We start from the raw sequence: 24,018 nt of genomic DNA, 5'->3' as shown, positions 1-24,018 counted from the left end.
ACTATACATATGAAAGACTGTATTTGTGAAAAATGAAAACTTTCTTCGCTGGGGCAATTCTAAACATTGCAAGGTTTGTTTTGAAATGGCTCTGATAGCCGGACTTTCTTCTGGATAAACATATTATGACTGCACCAAAGAAAATACTATAGCAGAGGTTTTTTTTTTTTTTTTTTTTTTTTTTTCCCTGTATACTGCAGGGGAAAATTCATTCTGTGCATGTGCCACTAATTCTGTCTGACCAGAAAGCAGAGAAAGATGGTGTATGGCTTATTGCAGTTACACATCAGAGATACGTCCAATGGTAAAATTGCCTTTTTCCACATTTCTGTATTAGAAATAGAATCAGCTTCAACTAACAGAATCTCTTATTAGTAACAAAAAGAATTGCTAGCTCTCTAGTTCAAGTGGCATATCTGCATAACTTATAGCCTTAAGAGCTTACGGAGTCACTCACACTCCTGGCAGAATGCCTTTTACTCTCCCATATTAATGAGTTGTTCTAAATTTAGTCTACTGTGACAAACTAATATTAATACAGTATTTTATGGCCCAGAGCATTGTTAATGCATAAGAATGAAACACTGAATCAAAGGAAGGGGAAAGGAGGCAAGATTACTTAGTATGATTGTCAAGATATAAGATAATCTGAGTATGTAGGTATTAAGACTTAAATCTATAAGCAGTGTATTATATTTATATTATGTGAAACATTTTCTATTATTTTAAATCTTTGCAGTATTAGTTTCCTATTTTCAAGGGTTTATAACTCGGCCATAAAAATTCACTCTGGGCTGAAACTTGGCGTACAGGGTCTTAACCTGGAAGCATTTTTTAAAGTAAATTTTCAAACAAATTTGTATTTGTCTTTGGTAAAAGTGGCACAACAGTCAACACATGGCTACTGGCTTTTTGAAAACTTAATTTTATAGTAAGTCTCAGAAAACAACGTGAGTGATAAGCAAAGCTGAGAAGCGCCCATAGCAGGATCTAATTTTTCTTTTTGTATTATTTTTCTTTCTTTTTTTTTTAACTGCAAAATATTAACAGGACAACACAGTTGACAGGCAGTAGATCTCTTTATAGAATGGAGTTTTTCCCACTGAAATCAAGGAGAATAGTTACTCTTTCCAAGGGAACCTAGGGTTGGGTACTCTGCTTGGTAGCTATTTTGCCATGACAATTTTACTCTTGCAGTATTTTCCTGAACAGATATTTGCATGACTATGTATTTAAATATCCTTTTATGAAGGGTATACACACACAGATATGTAAAGGTTATAAGCATACATATGCACATGTATATACACCAATACATTTAGTCTGTGAAACCTGAAGCAAAATCTGAACAGAGTTGGTCATATACATGCGTAAATAAAGATGAAGAAAAGCGTGGGAGGAGCTCTACTCTAAACCCTGCCACATATGTATGATGCCTGCCAGAATGCTGCCAGTTGTGTGAGGTGTGTCGTGGGCTTCTGTTGTAAGCAGCAGTCAACAGACAACAGCTGAGCAGATGCTGAAGTGCTGGGTCAGCAATGAATTGTATAAAGCGTTTGCCTACATGTGCCATTACTGAAAATGCGCCGTATCTCAGGAGGAGTGATCAAGTCTCTTGACTGTCTAGTGGCATAATAGATATTTTTTTCTTTATAAAAAAAGAGGCTTTGGAAATGGTATACAAAAAGTAATTTTTTAATGTACTTTGGATCTCTAACACAAATTTCTGAAAGATAGAATTTGACTGTAAGTCTCCTGGTTTGCCCTTTTTACATCAGATTCATGTACGTTAGGAAGCTTTGTCTCCAGTGTTTGCAGGGACAAACATATTAGTTAGGGAGTCTTCGGTAGTTATGGAACTCAGAGGGCCCAGGATGCACATTCCTGGTGCACAACAGGTCTTGGAAGAAATCAGCTCACTTCTCTGCATCTCATCAGGGTCACGCTGCAGGGCTGTCTGTGTGCGGATTGAGAAACGTTCTGTTTGACACTCTTCTCAAGTAAGCGTTCAGAAAAATGAATGTACTTTATTGCTGTTAGTGTTAATTCATGGAATCACAGAATAGTTGGGATCGGAAGGGACCTTGGGTCCTACCCGCTTCCTCAAGCAGGGTCAGCTGGAGCAGCTTGCCCAATCAGGTTTTGAATATCTCCAAGATGGAGACTTCTCTGGGCAACCTGTTCCAATGCTCAACCAACCTCACACTGAAGAAGTGTTTCCTTTGTTCAGTTGGGTATTCCAACCTTGTTGCAATGTGCTCCTTCAAAGCATGCAAAGCACCTAAGTCCTTGTTTGTGGAATAGGAAGGTTAAAAGATCTTTCCCTGTGAACTCTAGTGTTTCTGTGAGCAATGGGATAAGTTGCAACTGGCATCATTTAGGAACAAAAAATCTCTCTAACTCCAACAGAGTTTCTGTGGACAAGAAGCTTATGGAATCAGCTGGTGTCTGGGTTTGGGGTCTAACAAACATGGAAATCCAGCACAAAGTGGGTTTTTTAACTTCTGTGCTAGTCAGATAGGAAATAGAAAGTGCAGAAAAGAACAGAGCAATGAAGAGGTCTTGCTGCAGCTCTCCTTAGACTAGGGAGAAGAGTGGATATTGGAGTTTGGTGCGTTGTTCTGCCCAGAGGCCTGCTGTCAAACTAATGACAAAAAGTTTCATGGGCGGTGGCAGATCCATGCCTGACTGGGCAAGGGGAAAGGCAGAAGTTAAGTGCAAGTCGCACAGCCTGGGTAACAGAGAGCAGTGGTAGGGGCTGTAGCTCGCTGGAGGCAGATTTTAACAAGCTACTCCACAAACTGGGCAGAATCGTTTCCAGCACAGCCTCATTTTGACACTGACTCAGTCTCCATAATGCCCTACGTGTTGACAGAGGACCACAGGCTAGAATATCTCTGTAGCTAGTGCAGTTTGCAATAAAACCACTAGAACTGGCACCAGGGACTAGTTCCCTTGCATGCTGTGTTGCTCAAGTTGTGCCCATCAGGTAAAGTGGATAAGATGCAACTGGGGCTGGAATGTCCTGTCCTATAGCACTGAGAGTCTTTCTGCCAGAGCCAAGCCCTATTTATTCAGATTTGTTTCAGTTTCATTCTGCAGGATGCCAGTACTTTCTACATTACTTAAATTATGGAATTCATTAATCTTCATATGCCATAATTAAGTCTGTTTAAGCTTACCATACAGTCTATGGATTCCTTTTAGTGAGTGTTTGGGGAGCAATGGATCAGTGTTTTCCTCACACTCCCTGCCAGTACTAGGTTTTACCAAGGAGAGCTAATGATCCAACCTGCCGACTTTGTTCCTTGAATCCCAGTCATACACGCATTCACTGGAGAGTGAGCAAGCTGTCATTTTGGGGAGGGAGTATTACTGAAATCTGCCTTGTATCATAGAAGGCAGGATAAAATGAAGACAAATGCAACCTTTTGTCAAAACTGAAAATGATTTTTGCACTTTATTTTGCATTCTTATAGAAACCTGGAATATGTCATCCAGATTTCGGATAGTATTTTTGTCTGTATCTCATACTGGCTTTAATTCCAGTCATGCAGACATGTCCTTGCATACCCCAGTGAATATTGCCTCGACAAAGTTATGTCAAATGCCTTGAAACTGAGTTGCCTGTGCAGGTTATGAGTGAACAATCACTGAAGTATCCTCTTTCATGCAGTGCAGCATTTCTGAACAACACCTTCAAAAGCTATTTGTATGATACAAAGCCCTGGTTTTGATATATCTACAAGATAATTTTATATGGTAGAGAGAGATTTTTCTACAGAAAATATTCTGACCTAAAGCTTACATTTTCCATTCTCTTAATATTTTTTTCTCCCTTTTCCCCCAGATTTTTGCACCACTTTTGGCTTTTTGAGATGTAGGTATATAGATAAATTCAAAAGGAGTAGGACCAGCAGTTTAAAAAATGTGTCGTGACACCATGCATCTCTGCTGTGTAGTGTTTCATTTGTGAAACCTGAAAGGAGACTGGTTTCTAAGAGGCAAATGCTAAGCATTTTCAAAAGTCAGGCCTCTCAAAGCTGCATGAGGCAGTCACCCAGAACTGGATGCCCTGAGAATTGCTAGCACTTCTGAAGTCTTGCTATTCTTTGGCATTGTTTTGCTTTGCAGTGAAAATCTTCAGGTGTATTGGTGGCTAATGGTATAAGAAAAAAAGGTTTCTAGTAGCTGCCAAAATCTGACTATTTCCCATGCACAGAATGCTGATACCTCCCATTTTACAAATCACTATGTTACTAAGTATGAGTTGAAGGACTAGGCTTCAAACTAATTCATATGACTGACTGCCTGCTGTAATGGGCGAAATACATATTTGGTAGCAGTGACTGTAAAAGTAATTTTTAATGTTATGTGTTGTTTTAGTTTATGTACCCTTAAGCAACTGCACATGTTCTGTTTTTCAATGCTTTTGGACTGAGGTGATAAGCAGTGGATTATTCTTTTATTGCTGAAGGAACTTGTTTAGCATATACAATACATTCAGAATTACAAAAGGAGAAAGACTGTGCTTTAGAGCAAATTATCAGTGTACACTTACAGGAAAATTATCTTGTGAAAAACAAACTCCTCTACTTAAATGCTATCCATAAACTATGAAGCAACTAATTCTACCTTAATAGGTCAGATTGCTACTTGATGAGGAAATATAACCAATACTATTAAAATATGTAGCCTGTGTAAATGTTAACTGTTTGGAGTCCATTAATATCATGCTATTGTGGAAGCTGGAGAGGCTTAGTTTGTGTTAGTCTTTTTGGTTATACCTGAGGTTTGTGGAAACTTCCTTGCTTTTTCTAAGGCTGTATTTGTCAGGGTAGTCCTTTTTCATCAATGGGCAAGAAGCAGGAGCTTAAAATTTAGGTAAGAAAATGAAACATTGGAGATATTTCTTTTATGAGAAAAGGGGAAACAGTAGCATGAACCAAGCAGACATTTCACCGTTCTTTTCCTCCTGTACACAATTTGGGGTAATTATGGAATACTATTGAGCTGTGTTCTCTTGTAGGCTAATTTAGTGTTCAGGATTTGTTTCCGAACAGCCTATCTATATAGTGATGAAGTGTCTCAAGAATAGTTAAACACATCAGTAGAACTTCAACATACCAAACGTAAGTGCCTGATGGATATTTACAGATGTGACAAGATGCTAGTGCTATAGAGGATTCAAAAGATTTATAATAAGCTAAATGCACTGAATCCAGCCTTTTACAAAATAGCAGAGAAAAACATCACCAGCAAAAATATAAAAGTGTAAGAATAATCTAATAATTGCTATTAATAATCCAGACATCTTATTTTGACTCCATTTTTCTGCATTTGGTAAGTTGTTTGGTTATTTTGGTGAAGTCTTTCATCTAGACCGTACAACTGTTCTAGTCTGTGCATGTTCATCTGAAAGCCATCTGCTCGCTAGAGGGCAGTATTTGATAAAATGTATAAAAAGAGGCTTTTTTCCACAGAAGTGAGGAAAATACATGCAGATCACTTTAATGACACTTTTAGCAGCCTTCTCTGACATATGCTTCTAATTCTCATTGGGGTGGGACACAATTTGGTTTGATAAGCCTTTTTCAGGGAATGTTAAGAATTTATTGCACTAATAAATATGAATTGTGTTTAGACAGATATTATTCCAGGCTTGTGGACATCATACCTACTCTGTGGCCTTCATCTCCTAGCCTTAACCTTTTAAATGTACATAAATTAATATTTTAAATTCTTTTTATTATTGTAAAAGAATGAAATGTGAATAGGTTCGCTTGTATATTAGCCTGTAAAAAATTTTTTTTATTACTACTGCTTTTCAGTCAGCATTATTACTTTATTCAGCAAAAATCTTGATTGCTGCAGAGTCTCAGTAGGCCTGTATAGCCAGGCACTTGGGGAGTCCAGTCTTCAAGCTGGACAACCTTCTCCTTGTGCTGGTGTTGGTTCCTAGATGGTTTGGAGCATGATGCCTTGCTTTGCCAGGGCTTCCAGCCATCCCAGATAGACTGTTAACAGCTCCACTCAACCTCCTCAGAGCCAGTAATGCAAATGCCCAGGAGACAGCCTACCTGGACTGACTGACTGGGAAGGAGCCCTTGAAGGAAAGTGGAATTTGGCATTTGGGGTTAGGTAAGCAGGTTTTTTTGATTCTCCGCTAACCAAGAAAAAACAGTTTGCTTCTCTGAACTAGGTGCATCAAATGAAAAGTGACTCCTGCCATCAAGCATTAAGGATCTATTTGAGGAGACTAAGTCACCCTCGGCTTTCTCTCCAGTTGTGGGGGAGGGAGAGGTTGTTAGAAAGCATTGTTTAACTGACTTAAGCCTCGAATTGCCTTTTGAAGGTACATATCCTCTCTTTATCTAAGGAAAGCATTTGAATGATGAGACACCTGATTTATATGTGCCTGAAATTGATTGGTGTTTTTGGGGCTCTTCAGCCACATATGTCACTTTTAGCAGTGATTCCAATGTATGTCCCTGGTCAACAAGAAATAAGTATGATCAGTGTTTGGACTGGAACCATTATATGTGCTAGGAAGTGTTCTGGTGGTTTAGCAGACTTCACTTTCTTAACAGGTTAAGCAGTGTTGACTTAGGTGAATTCTTTGCAAATGGCACCTTTGCTGTGATTGATAGCTGTGTGGGCAAGGTGAAAGCTGGACACTAAGGATATATATACTCAGGCTGCAACAAACTTGCCAAAGACATACCCAACTCAGAAGTTGAACTGTGGTTAATCACATTGTGCCTGCCTTAGTTCAGACTCTAGTTGCCAAGTGAATGAAATTCTTTTCATTCCCTGTTTCAAATTGTTAGATTCCAATACTGGCTGTAGCTTAATGGTTGAGGGTATTCCTGTGTAGTTAGCAAAGCACAAGGATTGATTTGGACGATGGGACACACAAATGGAATATCATTATCGTTGTCTGTAGAATTTGATCTTTCACATTCCAAGTAAATCCAAGAGGCAGTTAATCATTTTTTCCCCTGATGACATTATCACAAATGCCATTTGATTCTTCAGGACTATTTAAGCAAAATAAACCCAGCATCCAGGTTGGAGTGTGCTGTTTGTGTCATCATGTATATAATACTGTTTGCTGGAATAGATAGTCACAGGGTAGAATTTATTCAGGCCTCAAAACAGAGCAATGAATGTGGCTTTTTGGCTAATAGACACAGATTAAGACAGGTATTTGTTTAAGCCTTTGCAGGTGTGTGGGCTGTCAGCTGGTGGGGAGATGTTTGGGGAACTCTCCCAGTTTACTCACAATATAAGATGCCTGTTTCTTCTGTCTTATTTTCAGGTTTTTACTTAGCAAAGTGGTGCTTCTGCTGCTCAAGACACGTGCCTTGAAGAGGAAGGAACCATCAGTAGCAGTCATGGAAGCTACTACTTCCTGGGATTACCCAGCAATATCTTCAGTCTCTTTCCATATACCTCTCACTGTTCAAACACTGGTAACTGGCAAGTGAAATGCTAGCATGCCACTGAAGAGCATGATCAGAGAATACAACATTTGCCTTTCTGAGGTAGCTTTGGCCTTTGTGGGAACTAAAAAATGGTCAGCTCAGTGGCTGCACAGTTTTCATCTAACAGATTTATTTCATGCCCGATAGCATCATGCTGTTCTCAGACCTTTGAGGCCCTAGAAAGATGGACATGTAGTTCTCCTTTCTAGAGCCAATACAAAGGAAACTCCTTGCAGTCCTTGGTGCCCCTTCAAAAAACTCAGTTAATCTTTTAGCTACCCCCAGTGAAGGCTGCTTTTTTCCAAATAATTCAGCCCAAGAGCTTTCCATCCTACCCTGATTTATCCACAGTGATGCATTGTGCAGCAATGTGGTCAGCCAGGCAGTAACATCTCATTGACAAAGGAAAGAGGAGAGAGTCCCAGCCTCTTCATTATGGTGAGATACCTGAAAGGGGGTTAATACACATGTTCTGCTCCCACTGTATCTGCCATGACACCCTTGGACCAGCCTGGAATGCAGTAGTTGGGAGCCTCTATACCCTAGAAGGCAGGAGGTCCTGTGGTTTCCTCAGCCTCACTCTCATGTTGTACCCTGCTTTGCCGCCTGGTTCTGTCCTGCACCAGGGGAAAAAAGGGGGCCTAACCGGGAGTGCAGATCCCAGTTGCTTTCCAGTCAGGGAACTGGAGGTGTGGCAGCAGTTCCCAAAAGGGAGGAACCCCTATTGCTCATATTCCCACCCACTTGGATGGGGAGCCAGCCTACCTCCCTCCTCTCTAGCCACACGCAGTGCACTTCTGAGACTGTGTTGGCAAGGACTGGCAGCTTCTGGAGTTACTATGTTACATGACTCATAGCAAGTCGGTTACTCAGGATTGTGAGCCTGGACTCTGGCATTACAATGGTAGTTTTAAGTGGAGAACATGTTCCAGTTTGTTTTAATCATGATGGAGGCTGTCAACAATTATTAATTAAATTAAGAATTTAATTATTAAATTAAAATGGAAATTCTGTTGTGGCCTTAGGAGCTGAGGCCTTTCTGTACTGGCCCATGCTGTCCATGCCTGAAAACATCTACACTCTTGAGCTTAAAAGACCATATAAGAGCAGAGGATCCCTGAAGAACATCATGTTAGGCACTTCCTGTTTTTGTTTTTTTCCTGGGGGCTGAGGTATTTAATTCAGTCTTTTACTTAGATTAAAAATTCAGCTGTGCCAAGAATGTACAACAGTCATCTCTTCCACTTTATTAGTTGCCTTTCTGCATTCTGCAGAGTTCTTTTGCGTGTCCTTGTTGGTGACAGATGATAATAGGCAGAATAAACTCTCAGACACATGAAAAAAACTTATTTGAGTAGGTATTATAATCCTGCAATCATTTCGCAGCTTTTTCCAGAGCATCACAGACCCACTGGATAGAGGGATGTACACAGAGGTAATGTTAGCAGACTTTGGCCTGTCACTGGTAAGTAAATCTGTGATTATGCTGATACTATGAGGCCTGTACGCTTGTTCTGTTCAGGCAGGCTTTTCAGTACTGAAGCAGATTAACAAAAGAGGCAGATGCCAGTGACAAAGTGCCAATATTTGTTAACAGATGTGATCCTTGTAATGTAGCATGTGTTCTTAATTTGGCGCTGCTTGACACCAGGAGGATCTTTGTAAATAAGGTGTCATTAGCTTCATCCAATAGGCTTTCCTCCTAAACCAGCCTTTGGTTAGTATCCATACACTGGTTAAAACTGGCAGTCTACCTTGTGAATGGGCACTATGCCACTCTAACAGATGGGCATGACAGTAGACCAGCCAGGGAAACATTAAACTCATCCAATTTGAGTATTAAGGACCAAAGAGTCTATCCATAAATATGACATGGGCAAATTTCTCTCATTGTAAGTGGTAAAGTAGATAAACTGTCACTACCTGAGCTACCAGATGATTGAACTTTCACGTTCTCGGATTTGCTTGGTGACTTCCAGACTTTTGGCTCAAGAAGAATGAGGACTACTGCTTTTTTTTAAAAAAAAGCATCTAGGAAAGAACATTGCTTTCTGAAAGAAACTTCCACACTTCAGTGAACAAAATATCAAGTGAGTCATATTTCTTGTTAAATGTCTTGATGCCAGTCTTCTGTTTTTGTTGACTTCAGATTAAGTATTTAGGTGAAAGGATTTCATACAGTATTTCCTTTCTCCAATTTAAAAATTAAAAAACCTTGAATACAATTTTTTTTCTGAAATTCTGGAGCAAAACCTAGGACTGTTGTATCAGTGAAGAGTCAATAGAGTTACTCAAGGAATTATTTGATCTGATGTTTTCAAGGAGGAAAAACATGTTTGCTTAAGTAATGTATACTTAAAAGTTTAAAAGTCTGAAAAGGTAGTTATAAGAATGTAGGGGTTTTCTCTGTAAAAAATATGCCATCAGCATTATTACTCATGTAACTCCACTTAACTACTTTACTTTTGCTCAAGGATAAAATTGGTTTATTGTTTTAGTTAGGAAAAAGTGTTCAACTTAAAAGTGTAAAAGGTTCTGAAATAATTCTGCAGAAATTTTAATTCTTGGAGGTCTTCAGTAGAAATTGTAGCAGGCATGACCTGGGCCTTGAAGGTCTGTCTTGCAACCAAACTGACTTTCTCGTCATTTGTAGTAATGCTCTATATGAATAATCCTCCTGTAAATGAGAAAGAGAAGATCCTACTCTCTAACATGGTCAGTGCAATTCTGGTATTTTTGTAAGGCTTCAGGGTGTTTTTAGGGTGGAGTTTTGCAATATCTACATGCCAGCAGAAATTGGTCAGGAAGATCTATTTCAGTAGAGAATGCTGAAAAATGTCTCTACCTTGGTGGAAAACAGATGGGTGCTTATGCTTTGCTTCTCGGAGCAGTAGCAGTCAGTGAGCTGCTGGAGAGCTACCTTCGCAAGGCAGTAGAGGTTGTAGGGATAACACATGCAGACTACTTTTATCACCTAAACTCTGCAGTATGGGCATGTTTCCCTACCACAGGAGAATTCATGAGCTTCTGTAATCTTTGATTTAGATGTATATGGTAACTTGTTGCCAATTCTGTGCAATTAAGGCATACAAAATGTTTTCCCTGTTAGGAATGTTGCATGTGCCATGACACTAATTAGGGGTTTCTCTCCTTTACATGCATGCCTGTCTGCCATTAATATTAATAGCAGTTTTGCCCAAGCACCAAGGGAAGACAAAAACCTTGTGACTGTGACTTTCACATTTGTATTGGAAATTCCCTGTATACTTGTTCTTAGACCCTGGCTTGCGATTTGCAAAACCTACCTGGTGAGAATGTTACTCTGTAGACTATATAGTTACCTTTTTAAAGGGGGAATTTTTATTAAACCTTCAACAGGCTGTCTGGCTCTGTGCGGTTTGGCCCTGTGCTTACATTACAAGCTTTCTAGACATTAAAAAGCCACATTTCATGCATATTAATTTTGTCAAATTTTCTCCTACAATGAAGCTTCTATTGTAAATAAAAGCCCTTCAGTGGCTGTATGCTTGTATTGATACTAATACTGGGATCATTTCATCTATGTTCTGCAAGGAGGTGCATCTTGTTATCTCTTAATGAATAAAACAAAGCAAACAAATCTGTCCATATTTTCAGATGAGTGATACAGGCCAGTTAGTTGGTTTTTTTAAACTGCTCAGATTCCAGCTTTAGTGCAGATTTAGGTGAAGCCAGTTCAGGTTTGCAGTGCTGTATGAAGGCACCCTAGCAAGCCATCTCCAAGAGATGGCATGCGAGAGAGGTCAGAGAGCTGCAGGCCTCCAGCTCACTGCTTGGTGACTGCAGAAGTGGGCAGTGAAGGGCTTCTAATTCAGAGAGAAGCAGCAAGGCAAAGGGTGGTGCAAAGCCATTCTTAGGAAGAGATGACTTGTGCAGAAAATGGGAAGGCACTTAGACAGTGGTCACTTCTGCTCAAAAGTCACCTGAAATGGTCATTAATATGCTGGAATGCTGGTTTATAAGACAAGTGATGTAGAGTGAGGCAAGATCAGTTGCCATCTCTTAGCAAAGACCATCCACAAAGACATTGTATGTGTATCAAGGACAACAGAAGAGGGTGATTTACAGCTTGTGGTTTCATTTCATGAACCTGCAATAAAAGAAAAGAGATTTTTTTTACCAACAATACATGGTTCTAGCTGCACATACCTTGCAATAGCTAGGATTGATTGTACAAATTTCATTTGTAGGTGTAAGCGTGCTGAACTCTTTGAACTTTGCTTTTGGGATACTTGAGCAAACTTCAATACTTTAAATGGGTGAGGCTGTGAGTGAATTATTCCAAATCTGCAAATCCTTGCCCTGCATAGCTGATTTAGAAGAACTGAGAGGACAGCAATCATATAAGCTAAAAAGCAGAGCTGAAAACCAACCACAGCTTAGTGGAAGCAGTATCTTGAAGACACAGAAGGAGACTGAGGGTTCAGTGATTGGAACAGCATTAATATGGGAAACTGAACTTAGTCTGAACTTAGTTTGAGAAGGAATAAAAACTGACTCTTAAGAATTACATGTGTGTGTATCTATACACAAATGTGTATGCATACACACACATATGGGCTTAGGTTTATGAATGCTTTAGTGGTGGGACTCCCTATAGTTCATCATGCAGAGCAGTGAAGCTATTAGTGCTTAATTAATAGCAATACTAATTTTTGAACTGAACAGACTAGGATACTAGTCCATCTCTGTCCAAAGCTGCTACCTTTTTTTTGCAGTTTTAAGCATTCTGGCACTTCTTTTTATCCAAATTAGCCCTACCAAGGAATAGTGGTAGAGTGGTGATGGCTAGCTGGCTGTTTTAAAAGGCTAAAAAGCTGATTGCAGAGATGGCTTGGGATGTGACTAGACCTGAAGTGAAACCTGGAAATTTCCAACATAAGCCCAAACAAAACCAAATAGGACCCTTTGTGAAAAGGTCTGTGTAAACAAATGAATATAAGTAGTATAAAAATAATTATAGAATGTAGCATTCATCCTCAAAAATGTGGAGCGAAATATCTGTCTTTAGTGCTTCCTTTCTGTGACACACAAGTTTTGTTGATGTAGATGACTCTTGTGTGAGAGGGGAAGAATAAGTCTAACAGCAATAAGTTGATCCCAAACTTCTCAGAGCTTCCTATTTCAGTTGTGTTTCTAAACAACTGTGAATGGACTCATTCTCTCTGTGGTAGCTGGAAGGGGGCAGTAGTGGTGTGCCCCCCCCCCCCCAAAAAAAAAAAAAAAATTGAGAAAATACATCCAGAGTAAAGCTGTGCACTATTCATGGCTGTTAATTGCATGAATTGCCTCTTCCTGGCCACTGCTCTCTGTAGAGGAACTGCTCTTCCACCAGCAGTTTTCAATCCTTGTGATTTGCACATTCATAATATTTTTTTATTAGAAATACAGTCCCTGTGTAGAGAATTGGAGGTGGTTAAAAGCAGGCTTGCTAAGCCAAGTACCTGAGCTTGAAAGAACTTTGTACAGCAATCTTGGGAGGGGGGTAACAGAGCAATGGTTGAAAAGACACTGCCCTAAATGCAGTTCAATGTGGGGAGGCAGAACCCCAGCAAGATGAAATAAACAACTAGCCTGCTACAGGGCAGGACTGATGGATGTTTTCAGTAGTCATTTCTTCAGCTTTTGGCTCTTTATACAATACAGGTTTCATTAATGGTCTTACATAAGCTAAAGCAAATTTTAGTGCCTCTATACAATTTTGATTTAAGGTGAACTTTTAACTCCAGCTCCTTTTGCTATTCCTCATGTGCCAGGTGTTGATATGAAGTGTGGTACTCTGAAATATGGTGCTCTTAATCATGGATGAGAGTCCACTAACTTGGTTAAGCCGTCAGCTAGCTAAATTATACAATTCTTCCTTCTCTGGAATGCAGTTGTATCAGGTATTCTCTGTGTGGTAGGTTATTGGGCAAGTTCTTCATTCTGACTTGACCTACAGAGATAGTAGTACCTAATCTAACTCTTAAAAGGGTATGATCCTAACTGTTATTGCTGAACAACCTTTACCTAACAGGTGCAAGGATCCAGTCTGAAACAAATGAAGGCAGAGGTGGATGAGATGTTGCTCTGACTGTGGCCATGGCTTTGGGAGTCCAAGCCGCGGCAGGTCCCTGCAACATCAAGTACTGTCTAGAACAACGATCCTGCTAGCCCCAGCTCTCAAGTGTGACAGCCTAGTCTTTATGGCCTCATGTTGTCAGCTATATAATTAAAAAAAATTATACAATTGGCTGTTTTACTGAGCATCCCCATACATCAGCTTATAATTGTAGTCACAGCCCATTTGTATTCTGCCTCCTGAAATTGTCACACTATCTGCAATTCAGGTGTTATGGATCTCAATAGAAAATTGAAGACTTGAGTGTCATCATATTGTTGTTCAGGGCCTTTATGTGCCTTTTATGTATCCTTATGTATCATTGCCTTTTATGTAACCTTATCTATGTGAATTACTTTCCTGACTGAGGAAATCAAGGGCTGAAGTACCTAGAGGGAAACACATTTTTGACTCTATCAACAAAAACATTTCATATTTTGAATCATGTATCACTGCCATTTCTGGCACAGAGAACAAGCACAACTGTGCCACAATCTGACTCTACCTGGAAGATAAGGTCTACTGCGACTAAGTAAGGGTGGAAATAATTGCTGTTGCTCCTCAGAGGAAGGGTTTAAAATTATTAACATCAAGATATCCTCTGAAATTTCTCAGTGCTTCATTAATTCTTGAGGCTGTGAAGGCTGAAAAAGGAAAGAACATCTGCATTAAATCAGAGTTTGTATAAATTACCCTCTAAAATGCACCTAAAAATATAGTTGGAGGCATAGATTCTAAGGCTAGTTGACTTTCCTCTTAATTTCTCTTCAATTATCTTGTCTTGGACTGATACAAAATGTTAATTGGTCTAGTAAGTGTCTCTTATCAATATACTTGGGATAAAAACAAGAAAAAGGTGTGTGTGTGTGGTTATACGTATACGTGAAAGAGACAAAGAAGAATATATGCATTATGAAACCCAAAAAAGCAGAAGGCCGGCTAGTGGTGGTGGTCCAGAAATGTCATCAGAAATAGGCACGAATAAAAGATTCTGAAGGAGGAAGTTCTTGATGAGATTAGATGGCTTGAGCAGCTTCTTACTGTGGCTCATTGCCACAAATCTTAAACTGGGGATTGACATATTATTATTAGTTTGTTGTTGTAAATGATGCATTGAGATTAGTCAGTTGTCTTGCACTTTTGGCACAAAGACACTGGTCAACTGTTGTCCAAATGTCAAAGAAAATATCAAAGCATTTGCATTTGCTAATTTGCTTCAAAAAAAAGGCAGTTTTCAAATGTGTAAGAGCCTTTCCTACATTGATGCTTTTTACAAAGGTCTTAATGAATTGTGTATGATGACCTAGAGCAGAGTGAAGTTTTATGAGAAGATTGAGGCTCTGGAAAAGTTGGGCATCTTGGTTCAGCCATCCCCAGGGAGAGTTCCACAAACAGGAACCTGTTTGCTAATACTACTGGTAGCAGTGCCAAACTAATAAAAAAAATGTCGCTCTTTTCCAAACAGTAGTGAAAGCCTATTGTCTGCTTCAGATATTCACCAGAGAAAATACAAGCTTAATTCTTCATATCTTTGCTCCTTTCATTTAGATTAATGTGAAGTGGGACACCAAAATGTATGGAAAGGTTTCTTCTCCAGTTTGCTGTAATGACTTAAAGATGATGCAGGACAGTACAGAACCAGGGCTGTTGTGTGTCTTTCCTTCACAAAAGTAGGCAGTTGACTTTTTTTTACCTCTTCCTTGCACTGAGTATGTCTACACAATTGATGCAGGAGTGATGGCAGGGCAGTGGGTAGTTAGCATGGCTAACAATTGTGATGAAGATGAGGTACCACTGCATTTCAGTGTGAATCAGGAAATCCCATGGGAACCCTGGATTGCTCTTGGTTTGCTCAAGTCTACAATGAGCCTTGCGCTACAATTGCACCGCTTTTTTCAGTTGAGAGAGGTAGTCTTGATCTTGTTTTCAGAGTGTTTTCATTGACAATTGCTCTTTCTAGACAAGGAACAAAGCAGTCAGCAGGAAGACAAGACCCAGGGTTGAGGAAACAAGGAAGGAAGCAAGTCACTAAACCCCGGTGTAAGTTTCTGAACAAATGCTAAGGAGAAGGTAAATTGAGCTCAACAACACATTAGATTAAACTCATTAGTAATTAAAAACAACAACAGCTGCAGTCTAAAGAAAAATACTGGAGAGCTGGAAAGCCTTGCTATTAAAATGTATAGACACTGACCCTCTTTAAATTCATAGAGAACGCTCTTTACTTAGCTATAAAGGTTTAATGTAACTTAGCAGATCTGAGTTACTTCAGGAGCGCTTTAATGCTTGGCAGGTCTCTACATTTTATTTATGATATCAAAGCTGCAACTCAGATTTTTACTCAGTGGAAGACATAAAAGAGATTCAGAAGTCATCCAAATCATCTTGTAATTAATGTTACCATGCACGCCCAAGACATTAAAATGTTAACAGTGTTAGAATCGTGTGCTTTGGAATACAGAGTGAGGGCTTTATTAGAGAGAAATACACTGCAGATGTCATCCACCCTAATTGAGGACATTGGGTTGCCTGCTGCTTGTTCTTATCAGTGGTTCAGATTTTTTTTTAATTTATTCATTTTCCTTACTGCTAGAATCTGCTCTCATTATTAGTCTATCTTGTCACTCATTTGCATTTCAAGTGCTGGGACTGTGGGGTACCAGCTAGCTGCCTTAGAAGAACACTTCAAGGGGTTACTCTATCAAATAGCAGCACAGTATCACAGCGAATTTGACATCTGGGTTATCTTATTCCCAGATGCTCCATGGTGTCATTAGCAGGATTAATCTTAGCTTTAATTTCATAATGATTCTTATTCTAATATATGTGAATGAACACACAGTCTCTTGACTCATTATCACCAATTTACCCAAGATATGTAATCAGGCTCTTACATTCACCAACATTTATTTTTGCTAATACATCTAAAATTGTAGATTAAGCAAATACAGTTAGTTCCAGCTGAGTGAATGCCTAGTGAGGTAGCAATGTAGTATTTATGTTTTAATTAAAGTATATTAATGGTGGTGTATTTTAAATACATACTGACCAAAATCTTTCTGCTGAGAACAATACATTTATCATCCAAGTGATATCAACTTGTAAATTTAATCACGTCATCTTTCTCTTACTATTTATTATTTGCATCCATTTACAAATGGCTCAAAATCTCATTTTGTAGTATAATTTTAACTTTTAAAAATCAAGGCAGAACATTGTATTCTAATTAAAAAAATCCTTGACTTCCCAAGCAAAGAGAACTTCATTTTAAAAAAAAAAAAAAAACCCAAATACATTTTATACTGAAACTTTTGATTTTAATTGCTGTTCTATGTTGAACTGTGATGTAGATTGCAGTTTATTTTTTACTACTAAGCAGATACACAATATTCACGTCCACATCATACAGTGTTTCAGACTCTATTTTTAAATTGCAAGGAGAAAGGAAAATGTGAAATTCCTATGCACTTTTTTAGTGTTGGACTAAGTTTTTCATTTACCAGCTGTTGTAGCACAGCAGTACGTACTTGTTCATTATTGATGGATAAAATGTTCAAACATTTAAAGAAATGAAAGTCAGCTTTGAATTTTTAATTAATTAATTAAAAGTACTGCAAATGCCAGCTTGTTAATTGCTTTGCACCTGCAAGCCAACACAGGTTTTATGCACTCTTTCTTTGAATATTAATTTTTTTGCATGTCTTCATAATGCTTGGAAAGTCTCCCCTGCAAACATATTAGTAAAGAGTAAATATTGAATCTAAGACAAAACTCACGGCTTCATCTTTCACTGTACACAGAATAGGATTTAAAGGAGGATTTAGATTTCCAAGGCTTCTAATTAAGTAGTGATAATCAGGCTTTCTGCTGAGGGTCACTTCCTGGGAGTAATTTGAGTTATTAAAATGCATGTTTTTATTTGTTCTGCTTTGCGAGCTAAAACTGATCCCTTTTAATATAGCAGCAAATATGCAAATTGGTGTTTCATTATATTATGCAATTTATGGCAATCTTCTCTAATTTACTGAAAGGGCAAGAGCCTGACCTTGTCATTCAACTTTTTTTCCTGGTAAGCTAAACTAATTATGTGGATCTTTTTATGAAACTCTGAAAGTATGCAGCATGGTAAAAAATGTGACAAATTTACCTTGATTATTCATCAAGATAGCCTTCGGTTTTCCTTGAATCCTCCTGCAGGGTGATGGATAATTTAAACTTACATACGAGAGCCAATTTGTTTCAAGGTTTGAAAATGGCTACCTTTTTTCACAGAAATCCTGGAAAGAGCATCTGAAATCATTGAAATAATAAATGTCAGGATTTGAGCTATGGACTAAAAAAAGTTCATTAAAAATACTTGCATGACATATTAGGCATTGATATCATGATTTTTCTTTGTGTTATCCTACAATGCAACTTTTCAACCAGATTTTTAGTAGTAATGTTCTGCATTTTGACTTTTCTTTTAATAACTTTTCTTTTAGCTTTAACAAACTCACCATTCCTCTCGAATCCTTTTTTCCTCCTCTATCAGAAAAGGAAGTTGTCCTCTGTCAAAAACAGGAAATTGTGGCTTAGTCTTCAGAGAATCTTAAGGAGGTTCTACAATTGTTTCTCTCCCAATAAATCCACCTTCCTTGCCACTCCTGAAGGCTGATCAGCCTTCTTGGTCCCAACAGTATTGGTCTGACTCTTCCTCCTACTCCTTAACAGCGTGTGCTCACAGGATCTTTTTGTTGTGTTTCATATTTTAGCTGGCATGACTGACCGATCAGTGTGGACAAGGAGGATGCAGGACCAGCATCGGAAGTATTAGAATTCTGAAGACAGTTTGTGGTGGAGACATCTCGAAAACAGCTGGTCAGTAAACCTGCACTGAGGCAAGAATGAGAATACCTGGCCTGTTCCCTACAGATGTTTATCCTATTCTGTTCTTAAAAATCTTCAGAAGATTTTACAACATCTCTAATGCAAATTCTTAGCTCCCTAAATGAACTTTTCAACACAGCAAATCTGGCTGATTCCTTCCTTCAGTTGCTCTAAAGAACAACTGACAGACTTCCTAACGCTGGAAGAAAATACTTAGAGCGCAGAAATAAAACATTGTTTTCCACCAGGATTTAATCCATGAAGTTGAACACAATTTCCCCTTGGCTACTATGCCTGTAAAATTGCAGTCATCACTTCCACTAACATAACCCCTCCTGCTGCTGTTTAAACACAACATATATTTGTCATGTAAATGAGTCCTTAATACTTGTATCAACTAGAAAACACTGGTTTTAAGACTATGTTTGAAAACTGCTCTCTTGGCTATGGATTGGACTGTAAGTGAAAGCAGTAATGTTCATTGCCCTCAGTACTTAAAAACTGCTTCTTTGTCATAGCGATCTAGCATCCATAGGCAAAATACTCTTGAATGTGCCATGCAGTCCCAACTGGGGTCAATGAAATTCATCATCAGGTTAAAACCAGATTCATGCCTTACTGGCTGAGTGAGGGCTATCACTGTGTCCATAGCATGCTTTAATTACAGCTTTGCCATTTCCAGGTCTTGTGAACTAAGATCTCCCTTTATTTAAGAGTATTGTGGATCAGGTGTGTACGTTTGCATTGGAGGGCAATGCTCAAATTGTGACAGTTTTCAAACCGACCTTGAGCTACGAAGCAATATTTTCATGAATTTCTTTATCTTTTGAAAATGAGGACTGACAATCATCATCTTCTGATAAGAAGGTGAATTGTGCTGATGTCAAATCTAGCTAGAGAGATGGAAATCTTTTTTACTGAGCAATAAATTGTTAAATTACTTAATTACCAGGCATATAAAAGAGTTCTGCAATGGCTGGCAGAGTAACTGAATAACTCCCAGGTTCTGTTTTTTTAGTACCATTATCTTATAATTGCTGATTGGCACTGGGTTCTGCTCACTGTTCTCAAGGGGGGTCAGTTGTACATGTATCTGAGTGGCAAGGATTCCTAGGCAGGGATTTATGCAGTGGTTTTGATAGATAGAAAAAGGCTGTAAGAGTTTATTAGCCGAGTATCATTGTTAGGGGGCTGGAGTATATGAATTCCCTGGCTGACGAATGAAAAGAATAGAACTGAAATAAGAGTAGTAGCAATTCTGAGGCAATCATTTACTCTAGAAAGAAGGTGGAAATATTTGCTGGTATTTGACAGGTTTCTCATTTTGTTCTTTCCTTGCTAGTGGTTGCGTCAGTAGAAAGGCTGATATTGTTAACCAGAAGAAAAAATTAGCAGTGTGTCTAAATGTTTCATTGTAATGCCCCTTCCTAAGTAAACCTCCATTTAATGTTTAAAGGGCTAAAATTGCTAAGTACACATCAATAAAACAACATAGTTTTAAGTTCTAATTAAGTTTTAACTTTGAGTACACACAGATGTTGAAGCTACTATTCTAATTAGTGTCATTTTTTTATATTTAGCAATTAGCTAACTTATTTGTGATGAGCAAGCAAGAGACTGGAAAAGGATTGAAGCCTACCCCCAGCACAAATCTTGCTGTCCCCTGTCATGCTAGGAGGTTTTTTTGTTTATTTGTTTCTTTATTTTAATCTTGGTCCCCCAGTTTATTAGGATTCTCCTAGGTGTTATGCAGTAGAACATTCAAAATGCTCAGTCCTCAAAGACAAACATATTAAACCAAGTTAGTAGCATACAGAGCTTCTCATGTCTCCTGCTCTGGGTAGCCTGTAATAAGAATATTCAGATTTCTATTAAGATTGAATTTTCTGTTGCCCAGGATTTTTATAATTCTGACAGTCTGTTTCCCTGTTTGTGTTACTTTTTCTCCCCTGAACTGATTTAAAATATTTGTTTTAATAATATTTTGGAAGCTACAGAAGTACTGGCAGAATTCATGTTCATATATTGTTATTAAAAAAGCCAGACCTTTAATTGCAAGCAGTTAACGCAAAATCTGTTGGCAATGTCTGGAACAGAATGATATCATTTAGTCATTTTTATCATTACAGTGATGTTTGCAGTGTTATTGCCAGGGAGTTGTCATGTATTTTTTATGATAAATTCTTAATTTAAGGGTTTATAATTTAACCATAAAAATATGCTCCAGGCTGAAACATGACATACACATTCTGAATATGGGACTGAATGTTGTTTCTAGTTTTAAAACAAACAAACAAACAAGAAAACAAACTCCATGTGAATGTTTAATAGCTATGAGCTGAATCTCTTGCCAGAAACTGACCTGTTCTGCGGAGGATCTTTGCTATTTTCCTTGCTTGATAACCTCCACCCTGATATATGCACTCCAGAACAAAGGAAAAGGAGAAATTTAAATTAATGTTAAGCTTCAAGTAGTTTTCCTCTAAAGCAGAGAAAGTTTTGGAACTTTGTGAAGAGAAGTTTACAAAAGTTGAAGGGTGGAAATTGTTATAAAGGTGGGATATCCTGCTCTGAGTAGTCCTTTGCAAATCAAGGATTCTCTACAGCCTTAAAAGATTTAATGTAGACTCCTAAAAGGTGGAGCTACTTTGTAGAAGGTCCCCCACACACACACACCAAAATACAAAACAATCTTTCTTGCCCATAAATACAGTATACTCTCAGGAAAAATAAAAATCCCATGAATCCCATTAAATCCATCAGACTGATCTGGTACAATGGAGAAAAGTTGGATTTAGAAAGCATGACCTTACAGCCAAAAGCCATGTATTTATCTGAGACCCTGGCAATCTGCTTTCACAGGGAAAAGGGGGTTCTTAATGAAATGACACAACTCTGTGTGGAAAATTTTAACACTGCTCAGTAAGGACTTGAGTACTGGTGCATCTTCAGCTAACTTGTGCACCAGCCGCAGAACTTTATCAGTTATCTTTGCAATCTCCTCCATTACATACACATCACTACACAAGTATAACTGTATTATACTGGTGTGCGCTGTTGGTGCCCATCGTGTAGCCATACAGCATGTAATGCTATTTATGTGTTTGCTTTTGACTGTTTGCTTCTTTTCTTCCCCATTTGTGAGCCAGCAGATGGGAGGATAGAATCTGGCTATCTGCAATTTATCTCATTAAACTGTGAATGCATTGGAAAACAAACTGAAAGTGTCTTTTCATTGCTGAGGGACAGTAGCATTGGGGCAATGTGGAGTGAGATGGGCTGCTGCTGGTTTCCCACTCAGTCTTACTGAAAACAACAGAAACAGAATGTTTTTTTAGACTAAGAAGATTCAGTCAGCATCAAGTTCTGGCATTTGTACGTTGCAGCTATCTGCATTTTAGTAGCAACCCTTAATTTTTTTTTTTTTGTCTTTTTGCAGCTTGTATTCCCTAGTTTGTCTGGGCAAGTGATATTGAGCTTCTTGTGAGAGCTCCGGTCTGAGTGCAGATGTGCAGGGGCACACGGTGATACTCGTATCACATAATTGGAGCACTGTGCTAGCAGACTGGCTGTGTTTCCCACGACACTTCCTCTTCCCCCTGCTAAATAGGCATTTGGCCCATGAGTGGATCCTCCTGGTGAGGAACCATTAGCCATGGTTGGCTATTGATGTCAAAAGCTGTTTTTCTCCCCCTGATTCAACTACTTTAATTTCTGAGCCTAGGTACCTTAAAAATTCAGTAATAGTCTTTCCTTGTTCCTATGCATATAGGAGTTTGTGCACTTCAGTTTTGCAACGAATTAGTAACAAGGGTAGAGGAACATGCTGGAATCAGTCGGAGAATTTTAAAAAGTTGGCAAACACAGTGTCATATCGTGAAATATGTTCTTGTGTATTTTTCCGTCACGCTGAAGGAGTTCAGGAAAGCTTAATGCTAGAAAGTCACCCCTACATGTGCTTTAAGCACATGTATTCTAAAAGGGGAAACTTCTAAACTGTTCTGGAGGTGAAGCTTGGAAGTACAGCAAGATGAGGATGATAGATTTAAGCTTTTCCACTCCACAGTGAGTTTACCCCAAAATGCTTCTTTTCCTTCTGTTGTCGACACTTGCCACTATGCCCTTTGTTACTGCTTGTATGTCATTTCAAATTAGACTGCTGGATCTCTGTTGCAGGGACCATCAGCTTCAGTGTGTTTCAGACAGGCCAGCTTGACATTAGTCCAGACTGGGAAATTATAGCACTTAGAAAAACAGGAAGGTGGAGAATCAGGAAAAAATATATTTTTAAGGTCACGTGAACAAGAGAGAGGACTGAGGTCCATCTCTAAGAATGTGATCCTCAGTTGATGTAAATTGGCTTAGTTCTTTTGCTGACATTAGCAATGCTCCACAGACTCCTCTGAGGCTTTGGCAGTTAAGGCTTTGGATGTAGATGTGCTTAGGAAATCACTTTCACATTTGAACTAGCAGCCTGGCCTGGCCTCATATATATTTCATCTCTATGAGTTACTGCCTTAAAAAAGAAGAAGAAAGAAATATAGAGTATAAACTTTGCTGCATGGTATTTTGTATTCACAGCTCCAGACCATTTTCTCACCAAGCACTAAGGACAGGACGCTTACTATTCTGAGAGGAGAGAAGAAGTCTTATTTGCTCATGCCCCCGTGGACCAGCCAGCATCCTGCTCCTCTGAGCTGCCGTAACCGCAGCCCCCTCTGAGGCCTGTGGGGCAGCCCCACGGCGGCGTGTGGGCCGGCGCCCCCCGCGGTGTTCCCTGTGCTTGGCTGTCCGCCCCCCAGAGCTGCTCACCTGGGGCTGCGCTGCCCTGCTGTCACCAGCGGAAGCGACACCAAGACTAGTCTCACCCACAGGGGTGACTGCTGCTCCGCAGGGTGTTACTGAAGGCTCATCACCAGCGATTTCAAGACGGATTTCCAGCTGTGTGGATGTGAGGGCAGCACACAGTAACAGCATGGCTGTACTTCTGCCCAGAATTTCCCAGATACAAGTAAGTTGCCATGGCTTATAAAAGGTGTTGGGCTGCTTCATATGCCCTGCCGTGGTGCAAGGGACTAAATTCAGTCTTTTGGGGATGTATTTCATCACTGTGCTCTGGAGATCCTGGACAAGTTTATAAATTCTTTGAATTTCGTTTGGGGTTGAAGAGGACATCTCTAGGGAAACCGAGAGGTGGGAGTACTTCCTTCACACCCTCCCGAAATGTGCTGTTCTACTGCAGAGCTGCTCCTCTTCCCTTTCTTCCTACTGTCTTTCCCACCCTGTCTTTTCTCCAGGTTGCCAAATGCAGTAGAAGGAGGCATGTTTCTCTGCTGAGCTGAAAACTCTTTTTTTACTTCAAGGTCCAACATTTGAATTCTTGCTTCCCAGTTTTTATGTAGGCAGTGGAAAAGGGTGGGGGTCCAGCCCCACAATTGTTGTGAACTGATGAAGGATTCAAGAAATGGAGTATCTCAAATTTAAACACATCTGAGAAGACTTTGAAAAACCAAAGAGCAAAAA

At 39.2% G+C, this 24,018-nt stretch overlaps 1 long non-coding RNA gene across 1 annotated transcript; it reads left to right on the top strand.

Moving 5' to 3' along the window:
- Positions 1 to 9,198: 9,198 nt before the first annotated feature.
- Positions 9,199 to 23,499, top strand: LOC135329114 (uncharacterized). The gene is made up of 3 exons (XR_010390331.1): positions 9,199 to 9,577; positions 18,381 to 18,486; positions 23,077 to 23,499. It is a non-coding gene; the product is annotated as an uncharacterized LOC135329114 (long non-coding RNA).
- Positions 23,500 to 24,018: the final 519 nt, after the last annotated feature.

The sequence above is a fragment of the Dromaius novaehollandiae genome, chromosome 8 (genome assembly GCF_036370855.1).
Source record: "Dromaius novaehollandiae isolate bDroNov1 chromosome 8, bDroNov1.hap1, whole genome shotgun sequence".
Lineage (NCBI taxonomy): Eukaryota > Metazoa > Chordata > Aves > Casuariiformes > Dromaiidae > Dromaius > Dromaius novaehollandiae.
The sequence above is the reverse complement of the archived record's forward strand: the minus strand, read 5'-3'. Positions and strand labels throughout refer to the sequence as shown.